At 48.3% G+C, this 26092-nt stretch overlaps 1 long non-coding RNA gene across 1 annotated transcript in view; it reads left to right on the forward strand.

Moving 5' to 3' along the window:
- The first annotated feature begins 12319 nt into the window (after nucleotides 1–12319).
- The window catches only part of LOC121008353, a 36263-nt gene continuing 22490 nt past the window's right edge, over nucleotides 12320–26092 (forward strand). Inside the window, exons 1-2 of the long non-coding RNA XR_005780564.1 lie at nucleotides 12320–12427; nucleotides 24141–24147. This is a non-coding gene — a long non-coding RNA (uncharacterized LOC121008353). The remainder of the gene's footprint in view (nucleotides 12428–24140; nucleotides 24148–26092) is intronic.

Consider the following 26092-nt stretch of genomic DNA (forward strand, 5'->3'; position numbering starts at 1 on the left):
ACAGTGAATAATAAAATAAGGTGGGGGGGGGGATGGGCATATAATAGTGATCCCCAACCAGTGTGCCTCGAGCTGTTGCAAAACTACACCTCCCAGCATGCCTGCACAGCCAAAGGCTGTCCGGGCATCCTGGGAGTTGTAGTTTTGCAACAGCTGGATGCACATTGGTTGGGAAACACTGTTATATGCCCATTTATTAACCCTTGTACAAAGGAAAAGTAAAGCAGTTGTCCATAGCAACCAAATTCCAGCTTTAGATTTTTTCATTGCTATCAGCAACTGCGCCACTATTTCTTTGTACAAGGTTTGATAAATCTCCCCTATGACTAAATTAAATTTGAATTTGCTGTAAAAACATTACCACACCATAATTGGTATCGGTAATTGGTATCGGTGAGTACTTAAATAAAAGTATCGGTACTCGTACTCGGTCTTAAAAAAATGGTATCGGGACATCCCTAGAAATTACTCTGTATGCATTCCATTTTCTGTTTGTGTATATCCGCATGGCTGCTCCGCATTCTGTTCCTATGTTCGAATCAAAAAGTGATTTTAAAAAAATACAAAAATTAAGTTTATAATCAACAAAGTGCTTCATAAACCTAAATGGTAAATGTATGTCAGTGTATCTACAAGTGGACCTCCTCCTTGTTGTGGTCTATAGCGCCCTCTAGTGGCAGATGTTACAAACATCCTAATCTAACAGGACTGACTGCTAGAAAATATATTTAGGCTGGTGTGTTTTTTGGTGCCAGCTCCAGATGTTGTATTTAAGATATAGGAAATCTTAAATGCAGGATAAAGAGTCTTATTTGTACAGATGTTTTTTTTTCTTTCACCTCTGAGGTGCTTTTTATGTGATTGTATTATTATTATTATTTTTTTATTACAGCTTGGGGCACGTATTTTCCTCTTAAAAAAAATAAATCAAAAATTACTAGGCACGCAGAAATGGTATTAAAATGCCTTATGGTAAAACACTGTATGGGGGAAAAAATGTCTCAAAAAAGCTACAAAAACACTGATCAAAAACAAAAAAGTCTGGGACAAAACTGTGTGCGGAGCCCTTAGGCCTCATTCACACCTGAATCCTGAAAGACGCAATGTTACTCCATGGAGCTCTTCACATATGTGTTTGTAAGTGGGTGTATTTCTGAAATACTAGTTCTTGTTTTACATCTTTTTATGGGTATATTTATCCACCCCTACGCTAACTATGGTGTGAACACGGTCTGAAGGTGATGTAATCCATCTCACAGCCAGGCTTCCACACAAACGCCTAGCAGGACAACTAGTGCAATGTGAACAAAGCCAGACTGTAAGCCACACCCATATCAGACCATGTGATGGAGGTCACCAGGTGCAAAAGAGTGTTTGAATGCCAGGTAAAGGCACATACACTACATATAAAACAAGACACAAACACAGAAATATAGTGGCAATACTGGAGGAGCTGCTCAACCCCTAACACTGTAGCGTGTTTTTCATTGGGGGAGCAGCCCCACCGCATGTGGACCACAGCAAACGACTATCCCCAGCAAAAAATGCATACGGTGGAGGATGTCGGCGCGGTCCACATGCACCACAAAGGCATCCTACACAAAACGGAGCATTGTGCGGATGAAAATACAATCATATAAATCACAGAAAAAATGCACCAAACGGATATGCCACTGACTATACTGGCTAGTCTCCAGTATTGCCACTATATTTCTGTGTTTTTGTCTTGTCTTATATGTAGTGTATGTGCCTTTACCTGGCATTCAAACACTCTTTTGCGCCTGGTGACCTCCATCACATGGTCTGATATGGGTGTGGCTTACAGTCTGGATTTGTTCACATTGCACTAGTTGTCCTGCTAGGCGTTTGTGTGGAAGCTTGGCTGTGAGCTGGATTACATCACCTTCAGACCTTGTTCACACCATAGTTAGCGTAGTGGTAGGACCCTTTGCCATGCTGAGTGACCGTGACGTGGTGCATGAAGGGCTCCGATATTTTCCTGACAGGAATATATTGGCGAAAGTCTCCGCTTTTAATATCTGCAGTTATGACTAGCCAGTATAGTCAGTGGCATATCCGTTTGGTGCATTTTTTCTGTGATTTATATGATTGTATTTTCATCCGCACAATGCTCCGTTTTGTGTAGGATGCCCTTGTGGTGCATGTGGACCGCGCCGACATCCTCCACCGTATGCATTTTTTGCTGGGGATAGTCGTTTGCTGCGGTCCACATGCGGTGGGGCTGCTCCCCCAATGAAAAACACGCTACAGTGTTAGGGGTTGACCAGCTCCTCCAGTATTGCCACTATATTTCTGTGTTTTTGTATATTTATCCACCACAGAAGTTTCTGTAACTCAAATCAGTTCCATTAGCAGCAAGAACTTATGTTATTGCAAACCCCATTCTGCAAGAAATCTGTCATGTGTAAATACACTGCTCAAAAATAAAGGGAACACAAAAATAACACATCCTAGATCTGAGTTAATTAAATATTCTTCTGAAATACTTTTGTTCTTTACATAGTTGAATGTGCTGACAACAAAATCACACAAAAATAAAAAAATGGAAATCAAATTTTTCTACCCATGGAGGTCTGGATTTGGAGTCACACTCAAAATTAAAGTGGAAAAACACACTACAGGCTGATCCAACTTTAATGTCCTTAAAACAAGTCAAAATGAGGCTCAGTAGTGTGTGTGGCCTCCACGTACCTGTATGACCTCCCTACAACGCCTGTGCATGCTCCTGATGAGGTGGTGGACGGTCTCCTGAGGGATCTCCTCCCAGACCTGGACTAAAGCATCTGCCAACTCCTGGACAGTTTGTGGTGCAGTTGGTGGATAGAGCAAGACATGATGTCCCAGATGTGCTCAATTGGATTCAGGTCTGGGGAACGGGCGGGCCAGTCCATAGCATCAATGCCTTCGTCTTGCAGGAACTGCTGACACACTCCAGCCACATGAGGTCTAGCATTGTCTTGCATTAGGAGGAACCCAGGGCCAACCGCACCAGCATATGGTCTCACAAGGGGTCTGAGGATCTCATCTCGGTACCTAATGGCAGTCAGGCTACCTCTGGCGAGCACATGGAGTGCTGTGTGGCCCTCCAAAGAAATACCACCCCACACCATTACTGACCCAATGCCAAACCGGTCATGCTGGAGGATGTTGCAGGCAGCAGAACGTTCTCCACGGCGTCTCCAGACTCTGTCACGTCTGTAACATGTGCTCAGTGTGAACCTGCTTTCATCTGTGAAGAGCACAGGGTGCCAGTGGCGAATTTGCCAATCTTGGTGTTCTCTGGCAAATGCCAAACGTCCTGCACGGTGTTGGGCTGTAAGCACAACCCCCACCTGTGGACGTCGGGCCCTCATGGAGTCTGTTTCTGACCGTTTGAGCAGACACATGCACATTTGTGGCCTGCTGGAGGTAATTTTGCAGGGCTCTGGCAGTGCTCCTCCTTGCACAAAGGCGGAGGTAGCGGTCCTGCTGCTGGGTTGTTGCCCTCCTACGGCCTCCTCCACGTCTCCTGATGTACTGGCCTGTCTCCTGGTAGCGCCTCCATGCTCTGGACACTACGCTGACAAACACAGCAAACCTTCTTGCCACAGCTCGCATTGATGTGCCATCCTGGATAAGCTGCACTACCTGAGCCACTTGTGTGGGTTGTAGACTCCGTCTCATGCTACCACTAGAGTGAAAGCACCGCCAGCATTCAAAAGTGACCAAAACATCAGCCAGGAAGCATAGGAACTGAGAAGTGGTCTGTAGTCACCACCTGCAGAACCACTCCTTTATTGGGGGTGTCTTGCTAATTGCCTATAATTTCCACCTGTTGTCTATCCCATTTGCACAACAGCATGTGAAATTGATTGTCACTCAGTGTTGCTTCCTAAGTGGACAGTTTGATTTCACAGAAGTGTGATTGACTTGGAGTTACATTGTGTTGTTTAAGTGTTCCCTTTATTTTTTTGAGCAGTGTATATCCTTTAAATGTTATTGTCACTTAACTAACGGGTGCTCATTTAAAGAGGACCTTTCACCGATCATGACATTGTGAACTAAGTATCATGACATATACAGCGGCGCCCAGGGATCTCACTTCACTTACTATTATCCCTGGGCGCCGCTCCGTTCTCCCGTTATGTCCTGGGACTTGGTTATAGTAGGCGGAGTCTGCCCTTGTTCTGCTGGGCATCTTCTTCTCCCAGGCTGTGAGCTCTGCGCTGCGATTGGCCAGCGCTACAGCCTAGGAGAAGGAGACGCCCAGCAGAACAAGGGCAGACTCCGCCTACTATAACCAAGTCCACGAACATACCGGAGGACATAACGGGAGAACGGAGCAGCGCCCAGGGATAATAATAAGTGCAGTGAGATTCCTGGGCGCCGCTGTATATGTCATGATACTTAGTTCACAATGTCAGGATCGGTGAAAGGTCCTCTTTAAAGGGTACATTCACACGACTGTACAGTTGTGGCCAAAAGTTTTGAGAATTACATAAATATTGGAAATGGGAAAAGTTGCTGCTTAAGTTTTTATAATAGCAATTTGCATATACTCCAGAATGTTATGAAGAGTGATCAGATGAATTGCATAGTCCTTCTTTGCCATGAAAATTAACTTAATCCCAAAAAAACCTTTCTACTGCATTTCATTGCTGTCATTAAAGGACCTGCTGAGATAATTTCAGTAATCGTCTTGTTAACTCAGGTGAGAATGTTGACGAGCACAAGGCTGGAGATCATTATGTCAGGCTGATTGGGTTAAAAAGGCAGACTTGACATGTTAAAAGGAGGGTGATGCTTGAAATCATTGTTCTTCCATTGTTAACCATGCAAAGAAACGCGTGCAGCCATCATTGCGTTGCATAAAAATGGCTTCACAGGCAAGGATATTGTGGCTACTAAGATTGCACCTCAATCAACAATTTATAGGATCATCAAGAACTTCAAGGAAAGAGGTTCAATTCTTGTTAAGAAGGCTTCAGGGCGTCCAAGAAAGTCCAGCAAGCGCCAGGATCGTCTCCTAAAGAGGATTCAGCTGCGGGATCGGAGTGCCACTGTAGCGTTACATTACCCTACCTCGTGAGATTTCCCTACCTCCTGACTTCCTGTCGCATCGGAGATGACGTATGGGGGCGTGCCTTAGGTTTGACCATCTGCGCATGAGCAAAAGGACAGTATAGGGAAAATCTCACTGCCGATTTTAGCAGCACACCGGGACACTGCGCATGCGTCGTGGAGCCGAGGTAGGGAAATATTACGACCCAGTGCGCAAGCGCGGTAACTCATGAAAATCCACCCGATTTATGCGCCTGCGCAGTGTGGGGGTAGGGAAAAATTACGTCCCAGTGCGCAAGCGCCGAGGGTAGTATAAATATCCATTTCAAAAGCGCTTTTAACCCTTTGCAGGAGCTATTCTCATATTGGTTCTTGAGTGATTGTTATCTTATATATAGGTTCTATTATATAGGGGGTCTGTTTGCACAGTATATGGGGGGGGGTCTGTCTGTGCAGTATATGGGGGGGTCTGTCTGTGCAGTATATGGGGGGGTTCTGTCTGTGCAGTATATGGGGCGGTCTGTCTGTGCAGTATATGGGGGGGTCTGTCTGCGCAGTATATGGGGGGGTCTGTCTGCGCAGTATATGGGGGGGTCTGTCTGTGCAGTATATGGGGGGGTCTGTCTGTGCAGTATATGGGGGGTCTGTCTGCACAGTACATAGGGGGGTCTGTCTGCGCAGTATATGGGGGGGTCTGTCTGCGCAGTATACGGGGGTCTGTCTGCGCAGTATACGGGGGTCGTCTGTCTGTGCAGTATACGGGGGTCGTCTGTCTGTGCAGTATACGGGGGTCGTCTGTCTGCGCAGTATACGGGGGTCGTCTGTCTGCGCAGTACACGGGGGGGGTCTGTCTGCGCAGTATACGGGGGTCTGTCTGCGCAGTATATGGGGGTCTATCTGCGCAGTATATGGGGGGGTCTGTCTGCGCAGTATATGGTGGGGGTCTGTCTGTGCAGTATACGGGGGGGGTCTGTCTGCGCAGTATACGGGGGTCTGTCTGCGCAGTATATGGGGGTCTATCTGCGCAGTATATGGGGGGGTCTGTCTGCGCAGTATATGGTGGGGGTCTGTCTGTGCAGTATACGGGGGTCTGTCTGCGCAGTATATTTGAGTGGTCTGTGCAGCATATTGGTGTGCTTTCTGTGCAGTATATGGTTGGCTATCTACGCAGTATATTGAAGTTGTCTGCGCAATATATTTGGGGATGGATGTGCAGTATATTGGGGGATGGATGTGCAGTATATTGGGGGATGGATGTGCAGTATATTGGGGGGGGCAGTGTATTATATTTGTGGGCTGTGTGTTAGATGTGGAGCTGTGCAGCACGTGTGGCCTGTGTGTTCAATGTGTACAACCCAAGTTTAATAAAAAATAATTCCCTAGATCTCCGATGCCATGGCATGTTTTTTGCTACGAAACTGCAGCCATCTCGTCACTCGGAGAAGGATGAGAAGCTGCCCCCCAGCCAGAGGGACTGCCCCACATCTGCCACCAAATCCGTCGCTCACTGGATTCTGTCATCTCCGTCTCTGTGTCTCCCACAATCTGTGTGTCTGTCTGCTGTGTATATGTGGACCGTCGGTCTGCTGCACTGCGTCTGTTCTGCCATTTACTCTAACCATTTTAATTTTTTTTTTTTTGTGTCACAACTCTGACCAGCATGTTCTCCTATGGAACACAAAGTAGCTGAAGTGGAATGAAGAAGCCCATGTTGAGGCCCGCGCCCCCGGCTGGAGCAGTGAAGGGGCATCTGACACGTGACAAGCTGCTCCTGTTTGCACCGCTACTTCAGTATTGTGTACTGTGATCACCGCCAGTTCAGAGGTTGGCAACCATAGGCCGTCCACATGCTGTGAATTACATCTCCCATCATGCTGGCAAAGCATCATGGGAGGTGTAGTCCAAAACATCTGGAACACCAAATGCGTATGAATGAAAAGTTTGGTGTGTGTGACTGGTCAGTAACAAGGGTTGGAGCCTTGACGTGGCGTTACTGCTCACATGTGTATCCATGTGCCAATTCAACCAATGTGAGTGACTGTAAGGGTCCATTCACACGTCCGTTGTTTCTTTCCTGATCTGTTCCGTTTTTTGCGGAACAGATCTGGACCAGATCTGTACCCATTTATTTTCAATGGGTCCTGAAAAAAATCGGACAGCTCAATGTCTGATTTTTTTTCAGGACCCATTGAAAATGAATGGGTACAGATCTGGTCCAGATCTGTTCCGCAAAAAACGGAACAGATCAGGAAAGAAACAACGGACGTGTGAATAGACCCTAATACTGATGAGGTAACTAAATACTGCGACGATGGAGAATTAAACGACCGTATCTCCTACACACTGCTTACACCGTGACCGTATCTCCTACACACTGCTTACACCGTGACCGTATCTCCTACACACTGCTTACACCGTGACCGTATCTCCTACACACTGCTTACACCGTGACCGTATTTCCTACACACCGCTTACACCGTGACCGTATCTCCTACACACCGGTTACACCGTGACCGTATCTCCTACACACCGGTTACACCGTGACCGTATCTCCTACACACCGGTTACACCGTGACCGTATCTCCTACACACCGCTTACACCGTGACCGTATCTCCTACACACCGGTTACACCATGACCGTATCTCCTACACACCGCTTACACCGTGACCGTATCTCCTACACACTGCTTACACCGTGACCGTATCTCCTACACACTGCTTACACCGTGACCGTATCTCCTACACACCGCTTACACCGCGACTGTATCACCTACACACCGCTTACACCGTGACCGTATCTCCTACACACTGCTTACACCGTGACCGTATCTCCTACACACTGCTTACACCGTGACCGTATCTCCTACACACCGCTTACACCGTGACCGTATCTCCTACACACCGCTTACACCGTGACCGTATCTCCTACACACTGCATATAAAATGACTAAATGGAAACGTACGAAAGCCATTCTGAGGATCCGTAATGCGGATCATTTTGTCACGTTCGTTTCCATTTTTGCCTCCGTTCAGCTGATCCTTTCTTGATTGAGTAGGATTACAGTCTGTCCCCCCACTTCATGTATTCAGTTCCCCAGGGTTGTCATTTGCTTTGAATCATGTAAATGCTCCGTTGCTAATCTCTAGGGGGCCGTCTTCTTGAAATTTTAATTATGTCCGGTTTCAGCTCTGATCACGGACCACACCTTTTGGACTCTTGTACACGACTATATGCACTAAAACATGTCTAGTGTTAGTTAACGGGCCATATTGATGGTGCGTACAGGAGTACATGGCATCATAATGTTGTTCATGTTGTGCCTCACACTGGGCGATTGTCTCACACTCATATCATCTATTAGTGCTAAACAATAGTCCCACCGGAAGCTCGACTTGCATCATTGTCATCTATGATTGTGTGCACTCCTGTTGGCACGATCAATGCCACTTCGGGACATATGGCCCACTTGTAGGGAATACAGTCGTGTGAAAGAGGCCTTAAAATGGGTTTTCTAATCTCAGACAATAGGGGCATATCGCTTGGATATGCCCCCATTGTCTTATAGGTGCTGTTCCCCGCACCTATATTGAGAACTGATATAAAAATAAGGAGATGTGTAGGAGATACGGTCACGGTGTAAGCAGTGTGTAGGAGATACGGTCACGGTGTAAGCAGTGTGTAGGAGATACGGTCACAGTGTAAGCAGTGTGTAGGAGATACGGTCACGGTGTAAGCAGTGTGTAGGAGATACGGTAGATTAATTCTCCATCGTCACAGTATTTATAGTTACCTCATCAGTATTACAGTCACTCACATTGGTTGAATTGGCACATGGATACACATGTGAGCAGTAACGCCACGTCAAGGCTCCAACCCTTGTTACTGACCAGTCACACACACCATGCTTTTCATTCATCCACATTTGGTATTCCAGATGTTTTGGACTACACCTCCCATGATGCTTTGCCAGCATGATGGGAGATGTAATTCACAGCATGTGGACGGCCTATGGTTGCCAACCTCTGAACTGGCGGTGATCACAGTACACAATACTGAAGTAGCGGTGCAAACAGGAGCAGCTTGTCACGTGTCAGATGCCCCTTCACTGCTCCAGCCGGGGGCGCGGGCCTCAACATGGGCTTCTTCATTCTACTTCAGCTACTTTGTGTTCCATAGGAGAACATGCTGGTCAGAGTTGTGACACAAGAAATTTTTTTTTTTAAATGGTTAGAGTAAATGGCAGAACAGACGCAGTGCAGCAGACTGACGGTCCACATATACACAGCAGACAGACACACAGATTGTGGGAGACACAGAGACGGAGATGACAGAATCCAGTGAGCGACGGATTTGGTGGCAGATGTGGGGCAGTCCCTCTGGCTGGGGGGCAGCTTCTCATCCTTCTCCGAGTGACGAGATGGCTGCAGTTTCGTAGCAAAAAACATGCCATGGCATCGGAGATCTAGGGAATTATTTTTTATTAAACTTGGGTTGTACACATTGAACACACAGGCCACACGTGCTGCACAGCTCCACATCTAACACACAGCCCACAAATATAATACACTGCCCCCCCAAATATACTGCACATCCATCCCCCAATATACTGCACATCGATCCCCCAATATACTGCACATCCATCCCCAAATATATTGCGCAGACAACTTCAATATACTGCGTAGCCACCCATATACTGCACAGAAAGCACACCAATATGCTGCACAGACCACTCAAATATACTGCGCAGACAGACCCCCGTATACTGCACAGACAGACCCCCACCATATACTGCGCAGACAGACCCCCCATATACTGCGCAGACAGACCCCCCCATATACTGCGCAGATAGACCCCCATATACTGCGCAGACAGACCCCCCCGTATACTGCGCAGACAGACCCCCCCGTATACTGCGCAGACAGACCCCCCCGTATACTGCGCAGACAGACCCCCCCCATATACTGCGCAGACAGACCCCCCATATACTGCGCAGACAGACCCCCCCATATACTGCGCAGACAGACCCCCCCCATATACTGCGCAGACAGACCCCCCCCATATACTGCGCAGACAGACCCCCCCATATACTGCGCAGACAGACCCCCCCCATATACTGCGCAGACAGACCCCCCCCATATACTGCGCAGACAGACCCCCCCATATACTGCGCAGACAGACCCCCCCCATATACTGCGCAGACAGACCCCCCTATATAATAGAACCTATATATAAGATAACAATCACTCAAGAACCAATATGAGAATAGCTCCTGCAAAGGGTTAAAAGCGCTTTTGAAATGGATATTTATACTTCCCTCGGCGCTTGCACACTGGGACGTAATTTTCCCCTACCCCCACACTGCGCAGGCGCGTATATCGGGTGGATTTTCATGAGTTAACCGCGCTTGCGCACTGGGCCGTAATATTTCCCTACCTCGGCTCCCCGACGCATGCGCAGTGTCCCGGTGTGCTGCTAAAATTGGCAGTGAGATTTTCCCTATACTGTCCTTTTGCTCATGCGCAGATGGTCAAACCTAAGGCACGCCCCCATACGTCATCTCCGATGCGACAGAAAGTCAGGAGGTAGGGAAATCTCACGAGGTAGGGTAATGTAACGCTACACCACCAGTGCTCAGGAATGGCAGCAGGCAGGTGTGAGCGCATCTGCACGCACAGTGAGGCGAAGACTTTTGGAAGATGGCCTGGTGTCAAGAAGGGCAGCAAAGAAGCCACTTCTCTCCAAAAAAAACATCAGGGACAGATTGATCTTCTGCAGAAAGTATGGTGAATGGACTGCTGAGGACTGGGGCAAAGTCATATTCTCCGATGAAGCCTCTTTCCGATTGTTTGGGGCATCTGGAAAAAGGCTTGTCCGGAGAAGAAAAGGTGAGCGCTACCATCAGTCCTGTGTCATGCCAACAGTAAAGCCTCCTGAGACCATTCATGTGTGGGGTTGATTCTCATCCAAGGGAGTGGGCTCACTAACAATTTTGCCCAAAAACACAGTCATAAATAAAGAATGGTACCAAAACACCCTCCAACAGCAACTTCTTCCAACAATCCAACAACAGTTTGGTGAAGAACAATGCATTTTCCAGCACGATGGAGCACCGTGCCATAAGGCAAAAGTGATAACTAAGTGGCTCGGGGACCAAAACGTTGACATTTTGGGTCCATGGCCTGGAAACTCCCCAGATCTTAATCCCATTGAGAACTTGTGGTCAATCCTCAAGAGGCGGGTGGACAAACAAAAACCCACTAATTCTGACAAACTCCAAGAAGTGATTATGAAAGAATGGGTTGCTATCAGTCAGGAATTGGCCCAGAAGTTGATTGAGAGCATGCCCAGTCGAATTGCAGAGGTCCTGAAAAAGAAGGGCCAACACTGCAAATACTGACTCTTTGCATAAATGTCATGTAATTGTCGATAAAAGCCTTTGAAACGTATGAAGTGCGTGTAATTATATTTCACTACATCACAGAAACAACTGAAACAAAGATCTAAAAGCAGTTTAGCAGCAAACTTGGTGAAAACTAATATTTGTATCATTCTCATAAATTTTTGGCCACAACTGTATGTGTTTGGCGGGCCGCAATTGCGGATCCGCATAACACGGATACCGGCCTATTGCGGACAAGAATAGGACATGATCTATCTTTTTTGCGGGGCCACGGAACGGATCTACGGATGCGGACAGCACATTGTGTGCTGTCCGCATCTTTTGCAGCCCTATTGAAATGAATGGGTCCGTACCTGTTCCGCAAAATTGCAGAATGGATGCGGAGCCAAAAATACGGTCATGTGAATGTACCCTAATTATCAGTGTGACCAATGTCAAACTGCAAGACACAGTTTTTACCAGTTTTCTGTGCAAAAAAAAAAATCACTGCCAGCCTCTAGGTGTCTCCCTTCTGTACCACCTCTGCACTGCAGGTCTACTGTGTAAAGATCCCCCGCTATACACTGCTTCCTGATCGTCCTTCGGCAGCACAGATTTACAACTTGGCAGAAGATATAACAGTATAAAGGGTTAATGAAACACGTGACCATATAAGCGCCTCCTTAGCAACAGACAGACGAGTTTTTTTCTTTCTGCAACAAGTGCCGAAGGGATCAGTAAGATTTACAGCAGGTTATAGGTGAGCACACGGAGTTATTGCCTGAGCGGCGGCGGCGGCAGTGGATGGGCCGTGGGCAGAGCTCAAGCTCATCCGGCCTCCCCGTGAATAGCGGGCTGAAGCGGAGGAGGAGGCAGCTGCTGGGTGACGTCATACATGCGACGCGGACGCCGCCAAACAGCTGGAGATTTAAAAGACTCCGTTTCCACCTTTGTCCTTGTAGATATTACTGCGCACGCTCCAAACGGTGAGCCCTCCTGTCACTAGGGTTGCCATCCGGCTGGTATCTCACTGGCAAGGCTGGCATTTTAGTGGCCGTGCCAGAATTATTATTATTTTTTCTACAAGGCCTGTTACTAACGAGCGCTTCCATTGTGGAGCGCTCATTAGTACAGCCTCCTACCCCCACAGAACTGTCGCTGCTGACTGGAGGACAGGACCTGTGAGACGTCATCACGCAGGAGCGTCGGTCCTGTCCTCCAGTCAGCAGGGGGCGCTCACCACAGCGCGAGCAAATGGAGGAGGTGAGTGCTTTTATTTTAATTTTAATTTTTGCAAACGCTGAGAAGGCACTAATGGGGGCATTATTCCTTCTGGGGGGCATTAATTCTAGGGTGCACTAAAGGGAGCATTAATATTACTGAGGGGCATTATTAATGCTGGGGGATGCTAATGGGGGCATTATTAATTATAGGGGCATTATTAGTTCTGGGGGTGCTAATGAAGGCATTAATATTATTGTGAGCCACAATATGACAGCACCCTGTGTTAAAGGGTTTCTACCACCAGAAATACTGTTATGTAGCTGACTGACATAAGCGATACGCCAATGTCAGCACTACATAACAGTATGTTTCTAACATTACTTCCTGCAGCCGTTTTTGTAAAAAAAAAAGCACTTTTATTATATGCTAATGAGCCTCTAGGTGCTATGTGGGCGTAAAATCAGCACCTAGAGGCTCCGTCCACTCACCCATTATCCCTCCCAGGTCCCCTGTTCTGCCCGCCCAGCTCCTCTTGATTGATGGCACGGTCCACCGCATCGTTGACGAAATCCCGCGCCTGCGCCGTTCACTTCTGTCTTCGGCGCAGGCGCAGTGAGTGAAGGCCGCTCTCCTGATGCCGGATTCCTCACTGCGCCTGCGCCGACTACGTCACAGTGAGGAAGCCGGCACCAGGAGAGCGGCCTTCACTCACTGCGCCTGCGCTGAAGACAGAAGTGAACGGCGCAGGCGCGGGATTTCGTCAACGATGCAGTGGACCGTGGCATCAATCAAGAGGAGCGGGTCTGGCAGAACAGGGGACCTGGGTGAGTGGACGGAGCCTCTAGGTGCTGATTTTACGCCCACATAGCACCTAGAGGCTCATTAGCATATAATAAAAGTGCTTTTTATATTAAAACGGCTGCAGGAAGTAATGTTAGAAACGCACTTTATGTAGTGCTGACATTGGCGCATCGCTATATCAGTCAGCTACATAACGGTATTTCTGGTGGTAGAAGCCCTTTAAGCCATGCCCCCACAACCACACCCATTTTGGGGTGTGGCTTAACTTGGCTGGTATTTTTTGTTGGGAAAGGTGGCAACCCTACCTGTCACCCAGCTTTTCGACTGAATGTTTTATGGTCCTTAGGGCGGGTTCACATCAGTGTTATGGAGTCCGTTATGGCTTTCTGTTATAACATGGTTATAACGGAAAATAAAGGAATCCATAAGACGGAAGTCAAAATGGAAGCTTTTAAGAGGCATTTTGTTTTCATTCGTCATAATAGAAGTCTATGGGAATCGTAACGGATCCGCCTGGTTCCCGTTATGCAAGACTGAAAACAAAGTCCTGTCGACAGGACTTTTTTTTTTTTTTGTCCGTTCTGCATAACGGAAACGGGACGGGTCCATTATGATTCCCATAGACTTCTATTATAACGGAAAGCAAAACGGAATGCCTTTTTAAAGGCTTCCGTTTTGCATTCCGTCATAATACAAGTCTATGGGCAGCATAACGGATCCGTCCCGTTTCCGTTATGCAGGACTGGACACCTGCATAATGGATTCGTTCTGCTGCCCATAGACTTGTATTATGAAGAATCAAAACTGAATGCCTCTCAACCCTTTCACGCCCGATTACATACATGTACGTCATCGGGCGGGGGTTTAAAGATGGCGCCCGCTCCTGAGCGGTGCGGGCACAATAGCCGGGGGTGGCCGCCTGCTTCTTATAGCAGACACCCGCGGCTCATGTCCGCAACCTGCAGTAATGCCGATTGCGGACATTTAACCCCTCAGATGCCGTGGTCAATCCTGACGGCATCTGAGCGCGCTGAAAACCGAAAGCGCGGCGCTTTCGGTTTTGCTCCTGCTCCCCGTGTAGCAATCGGAGGACCGGAGCTTGTGTGCAGCAGCCCCTGTCTTTGTGAATGACTGACAGGAGGCTGCTGCATAGTAGGCCTGCACGATATATCGCCAAAGCAATCGTATCGCGATAATCGACGATTGCGATTTGGCCTACCCAAAAATGCTGCGATTACCTACAATGATACACGGCCGCCGCACAGCGCGGTTGGCGGGTGTATCAACAGAGGGAGGCGGGGCTGGGGGCCGGCATCTGGATTAGGAATGACAGCGGCGACCGATGCAGTCCCTGTATTGTAAGGCCTCTTTCACACGGGCGAGATTTCCACGCGGGTGCAATGCGTGAGGTGAACGCATCTGGACCCATTCACTTCAATGGGGCTGTGCACATGAGTGGTGATTTTCCCACATCACTTGTGTATTGCGTGAAAATCGCAGCATGCTCTATATTGTGCGTTTTTCACGCAATGCAGGCCCCATAAAAGTGAATGGGGCTGCGTGAAAATCGCAATCCAGTGCGGATGCGGTGCGATTTTCACTCATGTTTTCTAGGGGATGATCGGGATGGGGACCCGATCATTATTATTTTACATGGTTATAAGGGACAATAATAGCATTCTTAAAGGGTTTCTATCACTTCGTATGACATAATTAGCTGTCAGACACTAGCGATCCGCTAGTATCTGCTCTGGCCAACCATCCTAATATAAGAGCTTTTTGGGCAGCCGTTTTGCTAAAAAAATAACTTTTATAAATATGCTAATGAGCCTCTAGGTGCTATGTGGGCGTCATTAGCAACTAGAGGCTCCGTCTACCTTCATACACAGCCACCGCCCAGCGCGTCCCTCCAGCCCGCCCATCTCCTGCTGAATGCGATCCTCCGTGTGACGCAGCGGACGAATTCTCGCGCATGCGCCGTGCGCGGCTGTATTCGGCGCATGCGCAGTGAATGTCTGACCGCTTCCCTGCTCAGACATCTCCACTGCGCCTGTTCCTTGGAGCACTATGACGTCATCGGCGCAGGCGCAGTGGAGATGTCTGAGCAGGGAAGCGGTCAGACATTCACTGCGCATGCGCCGAATACAGCCGCGCACTGCGCATGCGCGAGAATTCGTCTGCTGCGTCACACGGAGGATCGCATTCAGCAGGAGATGGGCGGGCTGGAGGGACGCGCTGGGCGGTGGCTGTGTATGAAGGTAGACGGAGCCTCTAGGTGCTAATGACGCCCACATAGCACCTAGAGGCTCATTAGCATATTTATAAAAGTTTTTTTTTTAGCAAAACGGCTGCCCCAAAAGCTGCTATATTAGGATGGTTGGCCAGAGCAGACACTAGCGGATCGCTAGTGTCTGACAGCTAATTATGTCATACGAAGTGATAGAAACCCTTTAATACAGAATGCTAAGTAAAATAGGGATGGAGGGGTTAAAAAAAATAAAAAAATAATTTAACTCGCCTCATCCACTTGTTCGCGCAGCCCGGCTTCTTCTTTGAGGACCTTGGAGGAAAAGGACCTGAGGTGACGTCACTGCGCTCATCACATGGTCCATCACCATGTGAAGAGGTTCGGGTCTGGGTACCAAACATGCCGATTTTTCTCAGGCACGTGCAAAACGCATTAAAACGCTTTGCACTCGCGGGAAAAAATCTCGCAACGCACCCGCAACTTTTCCCGCACGTCACCCGCAACGCCCGTGTGAACCCAGCCTAATGCATCGGCCCCGCTCACTGTTGTATAATCCTATCTAACCTGTAGGCATTGTTAAAATATAATAATGTGTAATTCAGCTGTATTACTTACAACAAGTTCCGTAGGAGGCAGGCCGGGAGGGTGGGCGGTGCATTACTGACTACGTCATACACCTGCGCCGCCCACTATATGAATGGAGCAGGCTACGGAATTTAGTTGCAAGTAATACAGCTGGATTACACATGATTATTATATTTTAACAATGCCTACAGGTTAGATAAGATTATACAATAGTGAGCGGGGCTGGCACTGGGACAGGGACTGCACTGCACTGATCCCCGCTGTCATTCCTAATCCAGATGCCGGCCCCTAGCCCCTGTATTGGGGGTCATTCACACTACAGGGACACTGTTATGGGGGGGATCTTTGGATGGCACATAGCATGAGATGCTATATATGTGTCCTCCACAGATCCCGCCCCCATAGCAGTGTCCTCCACAGATCCCGCCCCCATAGCAGTGTCCTCCACAGATCCCGCCCCCATAGCAGTGTCCTCCACAGATCCCGCCCCCATAGCAGTGTCCTCCACAGATCCCGCCCCCATAGCAGTGTCCTCCACAGATCCCGCCCCCATAGCAGTGTCCTCCACAGATCCCGCCCCCATAGCAGTGTCCTCCACAGATCCCGCCCCCATAGCAGTTTCCTCCACAGATCCCGCCCCCATAGCAGTGTCCTCCACAGATCCCGCCCCCATAGCAGTGTCCTCCACAGATCCCGCCCCCATAGCAGTGTCCTCCACAGATCCCGCCCCCATAGCAGTGTCCTCCACAGATCCCGCCCCCATAGCAGTGTCCTCCACAGATCCCGCCCCCATAGCAGTGTCCTCCACAGATCCCGCCCCCATAGCAGTGTCCTCCACAGATCCCGCCCCCATAGCAGTGTCCTCCACAGATCCCGCCCCCATAGCAGTGTCCTCCACAGATCCCGCCCCCATAGCAGTGTCCTCCACAGATCCCGCCCCCATAGCAGTGTCCTCCACAGATCCCGCCCCCATAGCAGTGTCCTCCACAGATCCCGCCCCCATAGCAGTGTCCTCCACAGATCCCGCCCCCATAGCAGTGTCCTCCACAGATCCCGCCCCCATAGCAGTGTCCTCCACAGATCCCGCCCCCATAGCAGTGTCCTCCACAGATCCCGCCCCCATAGCAGTGTCCTCCACAGATCCCGCCCCCATAGCAGTGTCCTCCACAGATCCCGCCCCCATAGCAGTGTCCTCCACAGATCCCGCCCCCATAGCAGTGTCCTCCACAGAAACCGCCCCCATAGCAGTGTCCTCCACAGATCCCGCCCCCATAGCAGTGCCATCTACAGACCCCCCCCCCCATAACAGTGCCATCCACAGCAAATAGACCTCTAGCACAATTCCCTTAAAATATCGCATTGCATATCGTTATCGCAATTTTTAGGGCCCTAATCGCAATCGCACAAAATTCCCATATCGTGCAGCCCTACTGCATAGTATTTCCTATGGGGACGGAGCGGCAGTCCGGGGGCACAAGTGAACTAGCGGCAGGACGGATCTGACAGGCTGTTCACCCGCCGGAACAGCCTGCCGGACTTCCCTGCCGCTAGTGTCATCCACAGATCCTCCACCCCCCCCCATAGCAGGGTCATCCACAGATTCTCCCCCCCATAGAAGTGTCATCCACAGATCCCCCATAGCAGTGCCATCCAGAGATCCCCCCCCATAACAGTGCCATCCAGAGATCCCCCCCCCATAACAGTGCCATCCAGAGACCCCCCACCCATAACAGTGCCATCCAGAGACCCCCCCCATAACAGTGCCATCCAGAGATCCCCCCCCCATAACAGTGGCATCCAGAGATCCCCCCCCATAACAGTGGCATCCAGAGATCCCCCCCCCCATAACAGTGGCATCCAGAGCCCCCCCCCCCCCCATAACAGTGGCATCCAGAGATCCCCCCCCCCATAACAGTGGCATCCAGAGATCCCCCCCCCCCATAACAGTGGCATCCAGAGATCCCCCCCATAACAGTGGCATCCAGAGATCCCCCCCCCATAACAGTGGCATCCAGAGATCCCCCCCCCATAACAGTGGCATCCAGAGATCCCCCCCCCATAACAGTGGCATCCAGAGATCCCCCCCCCCATAACAGTGGCATCCAGAGATCCCCCCCCCATAACAGTGGCATCCAGAGATCCCCCCCCCATAACAGTGGCATCCAGAGATCCCCCCCCATAACAGTGGCATCCAGAGATCCCCCCCCATAACAGTGGCATCCAGAGATCCCCCCCCCATAACAGTGGCATCCAGAGATCCCCCCCCCATAACAGTGGCATCCAGAGATCCCCCCCCTATAACAGTGGCATCCAGAGATCCCCCCCCCATAACAGTGGCATCCAGAGATTCCCCCCCCAATAACAGTGCCATTCAGAGATTCCCCCCCAATAACAGTGCCATTCAGAGATTCCCCCCCCAATAACAGTGCCATTCAGAGATTCCCCCCCATAACAGTGCCATTCAGAGATTCCCCCCCATAACAGTGCCATTCAGAGATCCCCCCCCCATAACAGTGCCATCCAGAGATCCCCCCCCCCCATAACAGTGCCATTCAGAGATCCCCCCCATTCAAGTGAATGGGTCCGCTTACGGTGGGCACATGGTCAGTGCCTGTGCATTGCATACCGCAATTTGCGACCCACACTACTGGTACAGGCCAACAACGGCTGTGTGTATGAGGCCTAAGTGTTCCCCACTTATGCACCATGTGCGGGAAGACGGGTAAACATAAAAGGCATCAATACCAAACCACAAGCTCCTATCTTTGTGTTCTACCGCACATTTGCTAAATATAATAATTTATGTAATTATTACTGGAATATTTGAAAATATAAAATTTCATAAAGACCACCAAGTGGATAATATAATAAGCTGGCCTGGTCATTGGTCTCCACATTTGATTACACTGCCTGCTCTCCTGTCTTGAAACCCTCTGAGGATGGACTACGACCATCCTCATCGCCACCACTCCCACCTTCCCTTCCCCCGAGTATCCCCTGCGGGCCAGCATGCTACATCTGATCTGCAAAGAGAATATGAGAGCAGGAGGAGCTGAAACAGTGTTGTGGGAAAAGATTTATTGTAACTTGTGTTTATTTAAATCCCCGATCTTCCTATGCTTAAGAGTCCAGTAGGAGGTCCTATCAGTGCAATAGAGAGTTGCTGGCCATTAAGTTGGCCTTTGAGGAATGGCATCATTGGTTAGAAGGAGTGATTCATCCTATTACTGTATTTACCGATCATAAAAATCTGGGCTACCTGGAGTCTGCTAAATGTTTGAACCCAAGGCAGGCCAGATGGTCTTTGTTTTTTACCAGATTTAATTTCATTGTCACTTTTCGCCTTGGGGTCAAGAATGTCAAGGCGGATGCCTTGTCGCGTAGCTTCCCTGAGGAGGGGGTGATACTGCGGATCCTGGTCCGATTTTGGCTGATGGGGTGGTTGTATCCGCCCTCTATCCTGAACTAGAGGTGGAGGTGTTGGAAGTTCAGGGAGAGGCACCTGATTCCTGTCCCCCAGGGAGGTTGTTTGTTCCTTCTGAGCTTCGTCACAAGGTGTTTAAGGAACATCATGATACTGTACTTGCTGGACACCCTGGGAGCAGATCCACTGTTGATCTTATTTCTCGGAGATTCTGGTGGCTGGGTTTACGTAAGAGTGTTGAGTGCTATGTGGCAGCTTGTGAGACCTGTGCACGTGCCCAGGTGACTCATACTCGGCCCTCAGGATCTCTTCTTCCTTTGTCCATCCCATCCCGTCCCTGGACACACTTGTCCATTGCCTTAATCACTGATTTGCCCAGTTCTTCGGGGATGACGGTGAATTTGGTGGTGGTCGACCGCTTCAGTAAGATGGCACACTTCATTCCATTTTCTGGTTTACCCAATGCCAAAACTCTGGCTCGGACAATTGTTAACATTGTGAAATTACACGGCATTCCCTCTGATGTGGTGTCTGATAGAGGGACTCAATTTGTGTCCAGATTCTGGAAGGCTTTCTGTACTCGCCTGGGGATTCGTTTGTCCTTCTCTTTGGCTTTTCACCCTCATTCGAACGGACAAAGTGAGCGCACTAACCAGAATCTGGAGACATATTTGAGGTGTTTTGTTGCTGAGAATCAGGAGGATTAGTCCTCAGTTTTGTCTTTGGCTGAATTTGCTTTGAATAACCGTCGTCAGGAGTCCACTGATAAGTCACCATTGTTTGGTGCATATGGGTTTCATCTTCAGTTTGGTACGTTCTCTGGGAATAGTTCCTCTGGCATACCTGATGAGGAGAGATTTGCTTCTTCCTTATCTATCTGGCGGAAAATTCTAATCAATTTAAAAAAGATGGGCGATGGGTATAAACATATGGCTGACAAGAAACGTATGTCTGGTCCGGACCTGAATGTGGGTGATTTGGTGTGGTTGTCCGATAAGAACATTAAGTTGAAGGTACCATCCTGGAAGTTAGGTCCAAGATTTAATGGTCCATACAAGATCTCGGCCATTATTAATCTGGTTTCTTTTCGCCTTGATCTTCCGCAAGCTTGGAAGATCCATAATGTCTTCCATAAATCTTTGTTAAAGAGTTATGTGGAACCTGCTGTACCATCTTCCTTGCCACCTCCACCTGTCTTGGTTGACGAGAATCTGGAGTTTTAAATTTCCATAGTTGTTGACTCTCATGTCCTTCGGGGTTCCCTTCAATACCTCGTTCATTGGAAGGGTTACAGTCCGGAGGAGAGAGTGTTCCCGGCGACTGATGTGAATGCCAGTCTGCTTCTGAAGGCCTTTCACAGAGCCCACCCTGATAAAGTTGGTCCTGAGTGCACCAAGGTCACCCGTAGAGGGGGGGGGGGGGGGAAGGGGGGTACTGTCACCGCCGGCCTTGGGAGAGATTTTAGAAGTTCAAATAGACGGAAGACTCAGGAGTCTATTTGACAGATCTCTCTTGTTTTCTTTGTTAATGACAGGTTTCAACCCCTTCGCAGATGCTTCTCTTTATATGTTCCGCCTCTCATTTGTTTCCCTGCGGCTGATAGCTCTTCTGTGGAGTGCTTTGCTTGCGTGGTGGTTCTCCTTTTCCTGTTACATCTTAAGCTAAGTCCTTTCTGTTTTCTTGGTGTGTCTGTCCTGACTAGGCCTCAGGGAGACACTGGCTCCTTCAGTTTGGAAGAAGCCGGTTGCCTCTTTCCCTGTTCCCTAAGCTGAGGGTTTGGTGCAGTGTTTCAGCAGTCTCAGGTTTCTCTGCATTTCTACCATTGAGATTTGCACATGTTGTTAGCAGCTTAGGGAGAGTATCAGGGAATGCTAGGAGGTGACTTTTATTCCCTAGGTTTGGGGCCTAGTCTGTTTAGTTGTGGTTCCCTTTGGTTGTCTTTCCTTCCCCGTACTTCCTGTGACACCTGCAAAAAAAAAATAGAACATCTCCTATTCTTGTCCGTTTTAGGCATTGTTACAATGGATCCGCCAAAAAAACGGATGGCATACGGATGGCATCCGCATTTTGCGGACCGCAGAACACATACGGTCGCGTGCATGTAGTCTAATACTGTACAGAGATCTGTCTGCGTACAGCATCAGAATGTATGGGCTCCAATAAGCTGAAGTAAGTTATTTTTTTTATTTATTTTTTGCAAAGTCATGCGTGACTTCGTTGCATAACTTCAGTAGTTGATTTTTAAAGTGGAAAACAACTTTAAAACTTGAAACCGAACTCAGCTTTGGTTCTGAGGTACAGTATTGTCATGTATTATTATATTAAGTCAGATTTTTTAAAAATCAATCATGGCATAACCTCTTTAACCCCTTAAGGACTTAGGACGTACCGGTACGCCATGTTTGCCGAGTCCTTAAGGACCCAGGGCGTACCGGTACGTCCTAAGTTTAAAGTTACATTGCGGCGGGGGTTAATCGGAACAGGATGTCTGCTGAAATCATTCAGCGGGCATCCTGTCACAAATGCAATTGTAACAGAAAAACTGCAGCACTCTCCAGCCTTGATCCTTAATGCTTTATTTCACCAACAAATGCGACGTTTCGATCAGTGTGATCTTTCTCAAGCAATCTAACAATGTGAACTAAAAAGCGGATACATATACCCTACAAAGTTGGTCACTTGACCTAATCAATTATGTAAATACATCATTAACAAAGACTGTGAGTACCACCCCTTTCTCTGTTCATCTTGCAGCAAGGTTAACTTAATGTGTCTTTCTAAAACCTCATACAGTGTGTATACATCAAAAAATCATAAATATCGTTCCATCAACTTACTGAGATGCAGGGTGTGAACTGGGGAATGTTGTCACTGCGGTAACTTCTGTTACTTCAACCTTATGCGAGGCCGATCTCCTCGCTTCACTCGGCGTTCCTCCATGTCAAATGCGCTTGCGCGTCTGCCTCATGACGTCAGCCTCAGGACGCTCAACAGTCGCCCAGGAGACCAGACGCTTCCCATCCACGTCTCCGCTAGGTTAAAACGCACATGCGCGCCCGACCCCAGTGGCGACAGGACCCGGCGCCAAGTCTCCCGTCACTGTGTAACGCCCCTTCAGCCGTTGCCATGGTATCCTAACACATTGTATCGTCGTCTATACAGAGTGTAAACGCCAGACTTCTATGTTGTCATATGTGTGTGTTCTCCATATTCTACCCATAACGTGGGGCAAAATCGGTCTATAGTTAATATTACTGTGGGTTGATTAAACTTAGATGTTTACTTATATGACCTTTAACCAAAAAGTTATGAATGGCTACATGTACCAGGTGTCCATTACTCGCCCAAAACTCGGGATTAGAGTACCCAGTCACTAGTTTGAGTTTAGCCTCATGGTAATTGATTTGGGGTCCAAAAACTCATACAAGTAGGGCGGCACCATTCAAATCAGATCACTGAGTGAGAATCACTTCCGTCCTAGAATATGCCAGCACCTACCCTCATCAGACAATCCTGATGGTCACAATGGTAACACGTCTCCCCCTCTCACGGGGTTGATAGATGCAGCCATGGACCATCCGAAACAATTCTAGGGGGGGCATACCCTCCAATCTGGAGGGACGTCAGTCCCATATATCCAACCTATCTAGTCAGATAATAGGCACTCCCGTCTCCGGGTATACATCTATAATTCTGACCACTAGGTCATATCATACAATTCAACCCCCCTCCACTGTATATACATATATACCATACAGTTGCTCCACAAGGGCCATGTATCTCATTCTCCCATATATATGGAGCAAGTAGTGGAAACCATATGTTATAGTCCAGTGTAACTTAAATAGATCCAAAAAATGTTGGATCTATTTAAGTTACACTGGACTATAACATATGGTTTCCACTACTTGCTCCCTATATATGGGAGAATGAGATACATGGCCCTTGTGGAGCAACTGTATGGTATATATGTATATACAGTGGAGGGGGGTTGAATTGTATGATATGACCTAGTGGTCAGAATTATAGATGTATACCCGGAGACGGGAGTGCCTATTATCTGACTAGATAGGTTGGATATATGGGCAGGGCCGGATTAACGTAGGGGCTGATGGAGCTGCAGCTCCAGGCCCCTACCATAAAATAGGCCCATCTGCCAGCCAAAAGGCCGTCGGAGGGTTAAAAGTCCTCTGTTGTACACAGCGCAGCGTCACATAGCACACAGACAATGCAGAGACGCTCACCTCACGCTGGCAGCAGGGAGCCTGAGGGCGGGACTCGGGAGGAGAGTAATATGATCCTAGAGTGGAAGCTGCTTCTGCCAGCCCCTCCCCTCCCCGCCCACCAACCAATCAGAGCTGAGGCGAGGCAAGCACTTCACAGGTCCTGTAAGGGAATTGCACAGTGTAAAGTGTAGTTCCCAGGTTAGAACAGTGCATCTGCCAGGACCTGTGATGACATCATCTTCAACATCACAGGTCCTGCAGAATCTAGCAAAGGAACAGCACCAAAAATGCTGTAGTTCCTAGGTTTGAAAGGTACATCTGCCAGGACCTTTGATGACATCATCACAGGTCCTTCAACCCCTAACAGCAAGTATTAGAAGTTCACAATCAGCTCTGCATTGATCCATACAGACTGGAGTGGAATGGTAAGAGGAGGTCCTCCACTTCTCATCATTTCCCCCCCCCCCCCCTCGATGCCCTGTTTTTACTCCATGCTCACTCATGTATAATACTTCAGACAGGTACAGTGACCACTACCTCATGTACTTCACACACACAGTGACTATAATGCATAACTGACCACATATTTCTATAAACACTGCATCTACAGTATTATACCTTGTATGCCTCACATCTATATGTATATACACACACACACATACACACACACACTCCATATATTAAACAGTATTATAGATGCAATATGTACAGATATATAATATATATTGCAGTGTACTGATATGTGAGGTACAAGGTATAATATATGCAGTGTGTATAGATATATTGTATATACAGCAGTGTACTGATATGTTAGGTACGAGGTATAATAGATGGTGTGTACAGGTATATTGTATATACAGTATTGGATTGATATGTGAGGTACGAGCTGTAATTTATACCTCATATATCAGTACACTGCTGTATATACTATATACCTGAACACACTGCATATATTATACCACGTTCCTCACATATCAGTACACTGCTGTATACACTATACATCTGTACACACTGTATCTATTATACCGCGTACCTCACATAACTGTACACTGCTGTATATAATATACATCTGCATCTATTATACCTCGTTTGTGTGCCAGGCCTGTTTTGTAATCCCAATCCGGCCCTGATGGCATAAATTATAAAACAGCAGCGAACATAGTTCATGGAACAAAGAGAGAGGCCTGGAATGGGTAGTGGGAGGGGCTATAAAATGGGAATGGGGGCCCAATTTAGATTCTTGCTATGGGGCCCAGTGATTTGTATGTACGCCTTTGACAGGAGCAGAGAGATAAGAGAAGTGACAGATGACACAGAGTTTAGATTACAGGTTGAATTAACCCTTTAGGATCAAATTGGCTTCTCAGGAGATATAAATGTTAAAGGCATCTCATTCAGTAGCTATATAACTAAGGGTGGGTTCACATCTCCTTTATGGATTCCGTTAAGTGGGGACTGTGGGGACTATTTTATTATCAGCCAGTGACTGTGTTACTGTAATACTGTTATCAGTTCAGCACATAGTTTTCCCTGTGCATTCACATTTCACTTCACTTGGTCCGTTGTACTACTGTCAGTGTCAGACTGTTGTCACTGTGGGTAACAATGCACAGCAGACAACAATGCACACCGCAGTGACCGCTCCTGACTCCTGTCCTGAGTCCTCCTGTCCGGCGTCAGCCTCAGCTTCCCTTCACTATCACTATAATCAATCACTCTTCCTGATCCGGACTCACTCATTAGAGAGCTGAAGAGCCGACTGAGTCAGCAGCAGCAAGTGAATCGAATGGATAGCATCTGCGCATGCGCACCGGCACCTAGAGTCTTCGGTTCACTTGCGAGTCAGCTCAGCAGTCAGTGACTCAGCAAGTGAACCGAAGATCCGATTCATGAATCGGTTCATTTGAATGAGCTGATTCAAATGAACCGATTCATCTGAAAGATCCGAACTTCCTATCACTACTGAGGTCATATCCGGCGGGCCGCGGCATTACAGGAACAGCACCAGCTGCTCTGACGTCCTGCCGCCGGATATACGTCACAGGATATCCGGCGGCAGGACGTCAGAGCAGCTGGTGCAGTTCCTGTAATGCCGGCCCGCCGGATATGACCTCAGTGCGCCCGCGGTTATCCCTCCTGCACG

Source organism: Bufo bufo, chromosome 7 (assembly GCF_905171765.1).
Source record: "Bufo bufo chromosome 7, aBufBuf1.1, whole genome shotgun sequence".
In the NCBI taxonomy this organism is placed as follows: domain Eukaryota; kingdom Metazoa; phylum Chordata; class Amphibia; order Anura; family Bufonidae; genus Bufo; species Bufo bufo.